At 36.6% G+C, this 13,302-nt stretch overlaps 1 protein-coding gene across 3 annotated transcripts in view; it reads right to left on the bottom strand.

The window, feature by feature from the left end:
• IL1RAPL1 (interleukin 1 receptor accessory protein like 1) overlaps nucleotides 1–13,302 on the bottom strand; it is a 695,023-nt gene that overhangs the window by 419,326 nt on the left and 262,395 nt on the right. The window contains exon 2 of one of the 3 annotated variants that reach the window (XM_033052375.1): nucleotides 8,928–8,969. The exons of the other annotated variants lie outside the window; for them this stretch is intronic. The gene's annotated coding sequence lies outside the window, so the exon portion shown is untranslated. The remainder of the gene's footprint in view (nucleotides 1–8,927; nucleotides 8,970–13,302) is intronic. 3 annotated transcript variants of the gene reach the window in all.

Genomic DNA, 13,302 nt, shown 5'->3' with positions numbered 1-13,302 from the left:
AGGTATATCCAGATACCCACAGGAAAAAACAATAATCAGAAGAAAAACAAAACAAAACAAAACCAAAACCAAAACCAAAACACTAGCCAATACCAAAATAAAACAAAAGAACAAACAACCCTCTCACAAAAAAACACCCTCCCCTCAAAAAAAACAAACCAAAAAACCCTCCCAAAAACAGCAAAAAAACAAACCCCAAAAAACAAACCCCAAAAAACCCCAAAACAAAACAAACAACAACAAAAAAAAAACTTAGACATTAGACTCCAAGTGAGTTTCTGGCTTTACTATCACCCGTGTTTAAAGCAAATTATTATCTATATAACCTCAGAATTTGGAAGCTACACAACTCTCTACTGGCACAGCATTTTGAAAGCAATTAATTTGTTCTGGGTTCTACTAGACTGTGCCAAAATAGCAGCATTACTCTTCTGTGACCTACTTCATCAGGATGATGGGAATGTTTGCTGAACTATGTAGAGAACTTAAAAAATATATAATGATCAAAAAAACTTATTATTTTGACTAAAAATTGAAATGAGATTTTTGAAAAGAGAAGGGATATTTGCTACTCAGAATAAAATCAGTGGGCTGCTTCTAAAATTCTCCTTAATATTAATTTATCCTCTTACGCTCCTGAGATAGCTAAAAATAGAAAAAACAAAACTCAGGTTTCTTGTCATTTGTTTGTTTTTTTCAGCCTGCCATACCTGCCTGTAGGTTTTCAAGCAAATGCTTTCAAACCTAATATGTGATTTTTTAATATAATTATAATTCTTTAAAGCATTGACATTAATAAATTCACAACAGAAAATATTTAGGTGTTATAAAATAAACTGTCATTGCCATGATCTCGAGCACACATACACAAAAGATCCCTGTATATATTTCTAATGCTCAAAATCTAAAGCTCCAAAATTACATTACATTCCCTTGTTTAGAAAATTGAACAGATGAGTGTCCTTTGGAAAAATTGTTTATTTCTCTGATCCTAATATGACAAGGATATGGAAAAGATCGAACAAGTATTATTAAATATTCATGGTAGTTGATTATGAGGGGTGGGGAGGGTTGTGTTATTAAGGGTTAAGAACAGAAAATTTGTGTCAGGAAATCTTATGCTCTGAAGTGAACTGTGTTATTCTGTTATACAGTAGAGAATAATCAGGCTAACATCCTACTTGGTAGTAAGCCACTTACAGATGTCAGCAAATATATTTATCTTGTTAGGAAAATTGCCTTGAACAACTGTGATCCTGAGATACAGAGAACAATATCCCTGGACTCAGCTGTTTTTAGAAATCCAGGAATCATCTACATACCAGCACATCTAAGTGAAGAGTGAGTAAAGACATATTGAACACACTTGCTGTGTATTTAGTAGCATAGCTTTATCAGAAAGATACTGAAGTATAAACAACAGCTGCTGGTTTTGGAGATGGAAACTGAAATGCTCTAAGCACCAGACATAGAAATATGTGGTGCCATTCTGTTCTTCTCCCATTTGCACCCAGAAAATAATCTCTATGTCTATCCTTTGATGATTTGTATCAATAGGCATAAAAACACATACTATTTATGTATATATAAAGGTTGTATGGACCAATCTCAATCAAAGCGCAAAACCTCAAAAAATGGTACTGAAAATTCAAGCAAGGGTGTAGTTTGATAATATTCTTGGGGTTTTTTCTACCATTAAAAGCATCTCTTAGGAAAAAAAATTATATATAAAACCAGACCTATACTAAGTTCTGTTCCATATATTAAAAAGTCAGAAAGGGGTGGCAATTAGGAAATGACTATTTAACCAAAACAGAAGGTTCTTGCTCTGAGAAAAAACAAAGGAAATATAGAAACAACATTTCCAAGCCAATGTTTTGTACAAGTTGAGAAAAATTAAAGTTCTTTACAAAGGTTTGCACATACAAGAAGATGCAATTCTGCAAATTTTTGTATATTTCCCATAAAAGACTGACAAAATTCCTTTGATAGTGAAGAATGAGCAGCAGAAAACTACTCTGATTAGTTTTGGTTTCTTAATATTTGAACAACTAATCACTACAATGATACCAATATTAATACACAGTTAGGCTGACTTTCTCCCTTGGAAAAAAAAGACTGAGAGCTAAGATGTACCTAAACCACCACAAAAATGCATAAAACTAATCCAGGTCTTTATGATATTTAGGAACAATGATCTTTGGAGGACCTTAGAGTACAAAAAAAGCTTATCAATGTTTAACAGGCCTCAATACAATATTTACTATACGATTAGAGACAAACACCACAAGATCCTTGGGGTTTCTGGCCACCAGCAGCTAAATTTGTTTGTAATTGGTGCATATGGAACAAAAGAGAAACAAAAATTGTGTTTACTCTCCTTCTGTTTGCTTCTGTTTTCTTTAAGCAAAAAGCTAATTTTATCTAGAAACTATTTTATCCTCTGCTAACTTTTCATACTTTTCCCCAAAAGAGTTTTCAGTCAAGAGTGGTCAGTGGCAGAACAGCTGGTCCGTTCTTGTTTTAGACAAAAAATGCAACTTTAAGATTAGCCATTTTTCAGGCTTAGTTTCAAGGTAGCATTTATTGAGGGCTCTCTTTAACAAGGATATTTCAGTATAGTTGTATTGCTATACAATAAATTTTACCTTTGACCACTAAACATATATTTTCAAAGGACACAGATCTCTTGAAATACTAATAAAGCTGAACGAAGCTATTTTCTCTGAGATCAAAGTAAAAAATGAAGGATGTAAAGTAGTTTTCAGTTTATTTGAAGCATTTTCTAAATATTCTATGCTATGTTGTCCTTCGCTTCACTGTGCCAAAATTAGGTTTTATTCCTGCATTTGAAATGAAAAGTTATGTGTTTCTTTCATTAACTATAAATATTCTATGTATATTTTTCTAAATGTATTTGATACTCACAAAAGGATACAATCCCAAAGAAAAAAAGAGTTAAAAATGTAAAAAGGTTAAAATTACCACAGAATTATTTCAAATTAAATTATATCTTCAGGGAAATATGATAATAAATTTCTGAACACATGAGAAGGAACTGAAGTTCCAGGAAATTTGCTGAATTCTCCTAATATACATATCTTTTCTCTTCAGGCTTTATGCACTTCCCTGCCAAAAGTGCTGCCATTGCTGTAAAGGACATTTCCGCAGTTTTAAACTTGACCCTAAGGAGGGAATGTTATAGATCACTTGAATTAATCCACCTAACTTTTTAGCCTGGTTTTGAAAACTTTATCAACCTGTGATCTTTGGGTATAATTAGCTGGAAGTCCAAGCTTTGGATCAATACTTTAAATTGACATGCCTTTGAGATTTGTTAAACCATTGTCTTAAAATACCATAAAATCTGTGAAGTTCTTGGTGAATAATTTATCCAAAGTGACTTCAGCAAGTAACTCTATAACAAGTCTTATTGATCTTGACAGCACTGCATGAGGCATGACTTGGCTGAACTGATCTAAAGGGTAACTCAGAAGCAGGAATATTTCCCCTTCCCATTCTTCTCTGTTTGAGAAACAGATGATCTTTGCCAGAATCTGTGTTAGCTTTAATTTTTGATAGCAGTATTTTCAAATATTCCATTTTGCATATTTTTAAATAGAAATTCAGTGTTAAAGGAAAAATCTAAATGTTTATAGTACTACTGCAATAAATGTAAGTGAAGGAATGTAGGGAATAAATTACATGGTCTTATCCTTTATCTCTTCACAGTTATTGTGAAGGATCAAACTTCAATCTACAGAAGAAAATAGATATTACACATAAAAGCATTAAAGAAGATATTTACAATTAAAAATGAATGCTATCATGATTATGTGGCCTTTCCCCCTAAGAACTTGAATAAATTTCCTTTATATAATTCAATATAATTCTTCATATAAATACACGAGTAGAGTGAAGAAGTCCAAGAGAAAGTATTTTAGTCATTTAAGGTTGAGGGTAAAGGGAAGGGGTCAGCCAGAATTCTTAAGTCTTATAGATGTAATCTTGTCTCATAAACTTTTTCAATTTTTCTGCTTCCAAGCTCACAATCCAATAAAAAATGCAAACATAGGTTCCTTTCTTAAAGTTGGGGAAAATAGTTTTTTGGGGTAAAGTTTGTTTGCGACCTACCTATGAATGAGAAAAGATTATTGGTCATAATGGCTGTCAATGTGTTTCAAGTCTGGCACAAAAATTTGGGAATGCAGGAATGCCTATAACTTTCTAAACGGAAAATCAAGGATGAGCACAGTGCCTGGAAGGGAATCCTCTCACATTCGCTGCTATTCAAGAGAATCATTACTTTTGAACTAGTTCTTGACCTGCTGGAAAGAAATGATGAGGGCTCAGACAAGCTGCATGAATTCCTCAGCATTGATATTGCTGGTGGCATGCACAGTTCTTGACTTTCTTCATTACTGCACTTGCATGCTGTGACAGAGATAGAAGGAATAATTAGGAACAACTGCTTTGATTTTTCACACTTTTCAGATTTGCAGGATACCTTGTCAAAATATAGAAACATACAAACACAGAAATATAGTATATTCATGCACAAGCACACACATGCAAACAAACACCAAAAAAAAAATCCATCCATAATATGAAATAATGTCAAAACAAAATTCAATTACTGCTGTACTGAATGTAGTTTACATTTTCAATGTTCCTGTGTTTCTTCCATATCAGGAAAAAATGGCATTTTGCTGCACTTGTTCTGAATACCTAAGAACCTCCATTGATCCAGAAATCAGAGCCTGATAAACATTGCTGTACACAGTGTCATGGAAGTAGCTCGTTATATTTTCCTATATGAAGCCAGTACACTGAACTGTTTACATACATCCTTCACAACTGATCTTTCATTTGACTTTGCTGAATGATATTGCTGAGGTATCACCCAAGAATAACCCTATACAACTACTTGGAAATACAATGATTATGCAGGCCCTGCAGGCTTTTCTCATTGCACAGATGATGATAAAAACCAGTTTTTAGGCAGAAGGGAGGGAAAGGAACTGAACTAAGAATTAAAGTGTAATTTTCAATATTTTGTCTTTTGAAAACTTCTTTCAAACTTTGCAGAAAAAGTGCTGAGTGACTGCCACTTAATTTACAGGAAAAAGCAAGACATGTAGGTACAATGTCCATGAAAATAGAGCTATGTTGCTATAGCAGACTGTGCTGCTTTTATCTGGTACTTCGTTTAATTACAAATTTTTAAAAACTGTAGTTATTCTGCACAAAGATAGTAGCGACATTTACAAGCTTGAGCTGATTCCTTCCTTCTTTCCCTTTGTTCCTTTTCTTCTTAGATCAGAACGGCCTACAGGTATTTTTAAGAACTTAAATATAAAAAAAATTGATATTAGCAGTGATACTAGAGTGTCTGTACTTCTCTGTCTGCACATTTTCTATGTGCAGAGCCCCTGGAGCACTCCAGGGGAGAACTTGTAGATTGATTAATGAGACAGAAACAGTTATCAAATGGAAGAAGGATAATACTATGGCTGGAAGACTAATGTGTGGCTTGATAAGGTTGCACAACCAATGAGGAAAAATGGCTTGTGATATTTCCTTCAAGCAGGGAGTGGGCAGGAGAGGGGTTCAAAGAAAGGGAAGAAGAAAGAACAGAAAGTGAAAAATTCTCTTTAAACTAAAGGACCAGACTGACACAAAAATAAGTGGATGCAAGTAGCCAGGAAGACAGAAGTGTCATTTTCTAGCGCAGGTGGACAACAAAACTAAGGTGGACTTTTGCCAGTTGCTGAAGGTGTGATATTGATATCCCAGACTCCAAAAGAATTAGACTTGATTACCCTGAATGCCCTCTTGTTCTGAAGAAGCATGATTGTCAGAGGGTGTCTTCTTTTAGATGCCAACAGAAACATAAATATTATCTGGTTAATGGTTGAACTTAATGACCTTTGAGATCTTTTCCGGCCTTAACAATTCTGATTCTTTTATTTAATTATCTACATGCTGATTCAAGTATGTTTGCAGATCTTTGCAAACAGCAATATACTGTGCATTTGGATAATACATGCTTATGAAATAAGAGTTTCTGAGGGGAAAAGAAAGGTTCACGTGAACATCAAAGTAGCAGGGCTTACTTGAAGCTTGGTACCAAAATATTTTCTGATGGATTATTAGCAGCATTTACACATGTACAAACACTTCCTTTTATGTCTACCATCCCTTTTGTTTTTATCACCTTATGGTCTAACAAATTGTCACCCCTAATGGGGAAATCTTTGCTAATGTTTGATTTCCAAAGGCACAACATAAACAAGAGTAATAAAAGTCATTCAAGAAGAGAGCAGATGAATTTTAGTCTAGTGCAAGAGCCCTAGCAGGTAGCATAATAAGGAAGTTTAATTACTGAAACATCATTGAACTTCTTGAAGAGCTGAGCAAAGTAAAAACATCTTCTGAACTAAAAAATAGAGTGACCACTAAGAACTGAAAAAACTAACATAAACTTTAATAACTTATCTCTTTATCATTAGACAATGATGTGCCTTTTAGATGACCATCCATTGAAAACTTCAGTATTGAAAACTGAAATTAGGTTTATCCAAACAAATTCCAACACAAAGTGCATTAACAGTATTATTCTAATTTTTCATAGTTTAAGATGAATGTCATGACAATTTAAAAATCATTAGTCTTTGGTTTTTAAACATTGCTTTTTTATCAATAAAGAAGGGATTTTTCAAAAATAGATTAAATGAAAAGAGAACTCAGAAAACTAACGATAGTCAAGATGGCAGGAAAGCTGTTTCTAATATGATGTCTGAATATAACCTTTTTCATAAGCAATGAATGTCAGTTCTATGACATCACACAGACTTTCCCTCGGGTAATTGTACTAGTGCCAATACTGTTCGGCAATATAATTAATGATCCAGATGATGGGATACAGCAAACCCTCAGTGATTTTACCGACAATACAAAACTTGATAGAGTGCTTGATGCACCAGATTGATGTTCTGTTATTCAGGAGGACCTCAAAAGGATGGAGAAATGGATTAAAACTTTTGGAGATCAGCAACAGTAAAAGCCATGTCCTGACCATGGGGAGGAATAACCCAAGTACCAGCGCATGCCCCATCTGGAAAGCAGTTTGGCAGGGAATGTCCTGGGTGTCCAGGTGGACACAAATTTGGACACCAGTCTGCAGATTGCCTTTGCAGTCAAGAAGGTTGAATGTAACCTGGGCTGCATTGGGTAAAAGTGTTGATAACAGGTCAAGGGAAGTGATCCTTTTTCTCTACTCTGGCAAGACAAATCTGAAGTGCTGGGTCCAGCACTGGGCTCTCCAGTATGAAGGAGATGTCAGCATATTGGAGTGAGTCCAATGAAGGGGCTCAAGGACTGGAGCATCTGGCATAAAAGAAGAACTGCGACTCGTCATTCTGGAAAAGAGAATGCTCAGAGGGATCATATTCCCTGGTGGGGAGTAAAGAGGACAAACTTTTCTCAGGCAGAGGGCACAAAATGAGACTCAAACGTAAGCAAAATCTTCTTTGAGAGGAGGAAGGTCACATCCAGAAAGGTTATCTAGAGAATCTATGGAGTCCCTATATTTAGAGATATTAAAACCCAGCTGGACTCACTCTTGGCTACCCTGCTCTTACTGACCCTCCTGTGAGTAGAGGCTTGGATCAGGTGATCTCCAGAGGAGCCTTCCTTCCCCAGCCAGTGTGTGAGTCAGTCATTCTGTGTTTTAATGAACAAGTTATATGGTTCAAACTTCTTTTTCAGAGAGCTAATTGTATTTCTAGATTGCAATCTTTTCTTCCATGTTTCCTTCTCATTAAACTTGACAGCATGACAGACGTTTTTATACTGCTGATAACAAATTTCTACCTACCTAATGCACACTGCATTGTGCAAGTCCAGATAACCAAGTCTGGTAAACAGTGGCAGCTCCACAGCCACTAAACTCTTTATGTCTTCAGTCATAAAAATGAATTCTGATGACTTATTGTCAAGAGAGACACAAAATAAAAATTTTCAACCTCTTTTCGTTATGCTTGGCAGTGTGTGTGCACATAGTTGAGGGAGTGCTCCAGTTGGTTCTTAGGGAGATTTATATGAGCACAACTTGGATGTATCTCAATAGATTTAGTTGCCAGTGTAATATGAGTTACTCAATGAGTTACTGTCCCTCTAATGAGTCATAAGACAAACAAAGTCTTTGGAAGAAGACCCATTGTTTTAGAATTTTTTTTAATACCTAGAAAATTTAAAAATAAATTTCCCATAAATTCAGAGTTAGGGTTTTTACATATATATATTTGTGTGTGTGTGTGTGTGTGTGTGTGTGTGTAAAATGTATCAAAGTTATGGCAAAATCCAGGATGCTGAAGACTTGGGAGAGATTTTTAATGTGATACCACATTCTGGTTTGGCTTTTTGCTTTTTACTTTTTTTGTTTGTTTGTTTGTTTGTTTTTATCTGAATAGCGTATAGTCAAGAAGCACTTTATTCAAGAAGACTTGGGTTGAGACTAGGTTGTTTTGTGTCCATGTGACTGATACTGGCGCATAATCTTGAGTGAAGGGCTGCTATTTGCAGGGGAACAGAACTCAGTTTGATCTGACTAGAGACTTTTTACTGGCTTGGACAAGGGCAAGGTAAGTTTCACTTGTGGACATAGTCCAAGTCTCAGATCAATGTAAATTATCTTGCGCATGCACCTGTTAAAATAAAATCACCTTGTCCAACATTTGGAAACAGCTGTTGCAAGGGGGTAAGTGGGGTTTGGATGCCTGTCTTCTGAAACAAGCTCTAAAAATTGAGAAAGGAAAAGGACAACCTCAACTGTGTATGAGGCAAACATAGAGACAAGTTGTGAGAAATCCAGGTTAGTCAGGACAAGATGATTCCAACTAGTAGGAAGCTGTTCGTAAGTTTACCTGGTTGAAGAACTGCTCACAGCTTGTCAGAACTTCAGAGCTCTGTAACAGAATTGAAATGAATATGTAGCAGCTTTCATTACACAGAAGCAAAAAAATAATTGACATCGACCACCTGCTGAGAGAATATCAGCACTAATGTAATGAACTTGAATTGGCAGAAGACAAAATGTGCTTTGTCACAGTGATGCACAGATATTACTCTGCACTAGACTTCTGGAAGTGTCATGAAGAGCTGTAGTCCTTAGAGAGAGCACAAAGGGAAATCATTTTTTGGGATAGCTTAATAGAGGTAGCCACTCTGGCACCTAGAGCCTATGTGCCTCCTTATATGCCTAAATATTCCATTATGAATATCCATATATGCATACCTGTTATGCATACACATATGAGCGTGTATACATATTTGTTCATATGCATATGTCTGTATAAATGTGCATATACAATCCCATATTTGTATATCCACACACAAACTTCTGTAATTGCAGTATATATTCATCTAAGATGGCAAACTGGAAAGCACAATGATTGATCATGAAGAATCACAAGAGAAGAGCTCTTAGTTCCTAGAAAATCCTTGAAAAAGAACTAAAATATGTACAAAAATACAAGAAGCCTCAAAACAGATGAGTACAATTATGTGAAGTTTTTCAGTCTCCAAGCACATTAAGAGTTCCAGTAATGAATATAACAGGAGCAAAATAGCATCAATGTTTAAAAATTTTGTATGCTCTGATAAAAGTAGGAAGAATCAGGAGGAGGAGGAGTGCATTGTGCATAACTTCCCAAAACTATCATGCAAACAATAAAAAACTAAATCCTAACACATCTACAAATTGGTCTGTGGAAGATATTGTGAGAAATGGATCCAGGGCATAAAAGGTCAATAAAGCTATTTAAAAGTCAGTAATTTCTTACAGTAATTTCTTTCTGGCGATCAGACAGGGAAAGTATTTCAGTATTTATCTACACAGGCCTATGAGTTGAGGTTTTGTTTTTTTTTTTAATTTAGATAATACTGAGAAATAAATATATGTCACAGGATCACTGACTTCAAAACAAACAAGGATTTGACCTGCTAATGCTGAAAATGTCTCACTGGGGATGAAACTGAAGTTATATTTGCTAGAAGGTCAGAAATTTTAGAAAATAATGAATTACAGTTTGTGTCTTTAACACCATGCTCTCATGAAAAAACATTATTGCACTTCTGACTGTAGATTCTGATGCAGTAGTTGCTAAGAGCCACCAACATTCTGGTGAGCACTTCTGAAAAATATTAAGATTGAAGAAACATGACAAAAGTTAATTTTAATTTCCTTACCTACCAGTGTGTTTCTTCTTTATCTGACGTGTGTTTCTTACTCAAACTGTGCTGCTTATTCTGCTTTATGCAGGGGAAAAAATCACATCAGGGACCCTTTTTTTAACAGTAATATCATATGCACACACATGTTCTGTCCTTAAACACATGCAGGTGAAAGCAAAATTTGGTTGTATGTCTTCACCTGCAAAGGGGTTTATATAATATGTCATATTCTGTGCATACTGCTGGTTAAAAAGACTTGAGTAAGTCTGATAGTTAGGATACCTTTTGGTGCAAGACAGTGAGCATTTATTCGAGTTGAATATGCTTTTTTCTGTGCACTCAGTGTAAGAAAACAAAGTCCTGAGATTTACATCTTCAGGGGAACCACAGAAAACTCTGAAAAGTAGCAAACAGAAATAAAGCTAGGATGCTATATGAGTGTACAATTAAGATAATAATAATTAACATAGTGAGTGTACAGGGTTTTATAACAGAAAAAAAAAATCACAGAATTATATGAGCACTGATGTGTTAAGTGACAGCATGGTCAAAAAAGACACACCTTATTTACTTGAGACTAGTCCTACCCTTCACAGGGGTACCTAAGTCTATATGGCAATGATATCTAGAAATGGCATTGTATCAAATTACAGAAATTTCACGAATACAAGCCGCAGCAATTTGACAAAAATTTTGGTGGAAACCTGGAAGTGCAGCTAATACTCGGGGGCGGCTAATCTGTGAATAATTTTCTGACATTTACAACCCCAGACGTGCCAGCCAGAGTGCCGAGCCAAGCACCTGCCAGTAAAAGCCGGCATTTCGCAATTGTTGCAGTGTCACCGTGTTGCCCTGGCTCCCTGCAGGCAGCACGGGGGGCGGGGAGAGAGACGGGAGAGCTCTCTTCTTCCCTCCTCTGCCGCGGCCCGGGGAGGAGGGGGGGGGGGGGGCGCCACCATTGCCGCAGCTCAGGCAGCCGACGGGAGCCCTGTGCAGCCATTGCCGCGGCCTGGGGTGGGGGGAAAGTGCGCGCCGCCATTGCCGCGTCTCGGGGAGCCAACGGGAGCCCCGCGCAGCCATTGTCACGGCTTGGGGCGGAGGCGGGGTGCTTTGTCCACGCCCGCTGCCGGCGCCACGGGTGTGGGAAAGCTCCGTCCCCACCCGCCGCCGCTGCCGTAGGAACGGGGGAAGCTCCGTCCCTGCCTGTCACCGCGGGGCAGCGCCGACCCGGGGTGACCGAGCTCAGTGGCAGCGGCGGCCGGCCCCGAGCGGCAGCACCGGGCTGGGCCACCTGGCCCCGTCAGCGGCCCCTAGCGGGCCGAGCCTGCACAGCCTTAGCTCAGCCAGTAAACCCCGCCCTCCCGCGGTTCTGTTACTAATTGCACGCGGGTCCTCGCTGTGAACGACAGAGCGGCTTATATTCGGGTGCGGCTTATCTATGGACAAAAACCGAAATGTTTGCCAACACCCAGAGATGCGGCTTATACTCAATGCGGCTTGTATTCGTGAATTTACTGTACCCTATTATCTAATATTTAGGATAATTTTCAAAATTTTAAATAAGTCATGTGTCAATTAGAGGAAAAATCTATGTGGAAATAAGTTGATCATTTCTGTGAACCCACACTGCATTAAAAAAGGGGTCAGTAGTGCAGAACTGGACTGCTCCATTCATTAACCTTCATTAAATGTCTTCTAAACTTTCATAATGATAAAAACTTCAAATTTAATCTACAAGAGGCATGAAGATACTTTTTGGAGTTAAAGAATAGTACATTTTTAAATATATATACAGAACAATAAACATCTGAATAGTTGAACTTAATAGGAACAAAATAACTTCTTCGGGTACATGTTATTTGATTTTTTTTCAATTCAAACAGAAGGTATCAGATTTGGAAGTTATGAGATATTTATTTCACGAGTAAGAGAAATTGAACTGATAGACAATCAATTTAAAAAAATAAAACCATTAAAAATATAGTCCTAAGTTTCTCATGCTGTTTTGAATGCAGACATGTTGCCATTTAATGCTAAGACTGTATTCTGCATGATATATTCCCTCTTATTCATCAGTCATGTTGGAAATTTTATTAAATTCTATGGTATCCATGTGAGCCATCTTTTCCTTTTTCAAAATTTTTAGTTTGTCTTTTTGAAGTGTTCTACATTGTGAAAGGTGAAAAAAAAATAAAATCTTCCCTCAACTCCTGTAATTGACACACATTCCATGGAAAATAGCATATTCTTTTCATGTGGCCTAAATTCCAAACTAGATTCTTTTTGAAAAGTGTGTGCTAGTCAATCCACAAGTCATCCTCTAGTGAGACAAAATTTAAAGTATTTCCTGAAGGGGTATCTTGATATATGGCTTCTAGACAGCTACATGCAATGACCTAATGGTTTTTACTCTGTAAGAAAATGAAAACTATAAAACAATTTTAAAAGTCAGCAGATGACTCGAGAACACTTCAAACAACTCTGCATCTTATTCAAAATACAAGCCCTAAAACATGCAAGCTTTCAATACATATTTGATTTTTCTAGTGAATCAATGTCTCTTTTTGTGAAGCACCTTAACTAAGTAACAGTTGAGCATTTTAACTGAGAAACCTGCTGGATTAGGATGATCACTGGTCTCAGATCTTTAATCAGATGATCACTTAGTGTGATTAGTGGTTTTAGTCTATCACACCACCTCTGTGAGTTAGAAAGATATCCTCATTCCCATTCTCAGTTGTCAAGAAGGTGCCAAATGATTTATTGAACACAGAACAGAAATTAACTCAGGATGGTGTAGGGAATAAAAATGTCCCAACTTTTATTTGGTTGTTGAAAGTATTCTGTAGACAGAGAACACTTACTATTTTCAGTTATCAGGCCAGTACTTTAAAATTAAAAAATGGTAACAGAAATCTGAAATTCCAGTCTGCTGGAGTTGTCTTCTCCATTCCACAGAGACAAGAAAAATATTTGCAAAAATAATTTAAATTGCTTATCTCATTAAAAACAAACAAACAAACAAACAAAAAACCCCCCAAAAACCCCCCAAAACCCAAAAAAACC

Source organism: Catharus ustulatus, chromosome 2, assembly GCF_009819885.2.
Source record: "Catharus ustulatus isolate bCatUst1 chromosome 2, bCatUst1.pri.v2, whole genome shotgun sequence".
In the NCBI taxonomy this organism is placed as follows: domain Eukaryota; kingdom Metazoa; phylum Chordata; class Aves; order Passeriformes; family Turdidae; genus Catharus; species Catharus ustulatus.
Note: the sequence above shows the minus strand (reverse complement) of the source record. Positions and strands in the feature narration are given on the sequence as shown.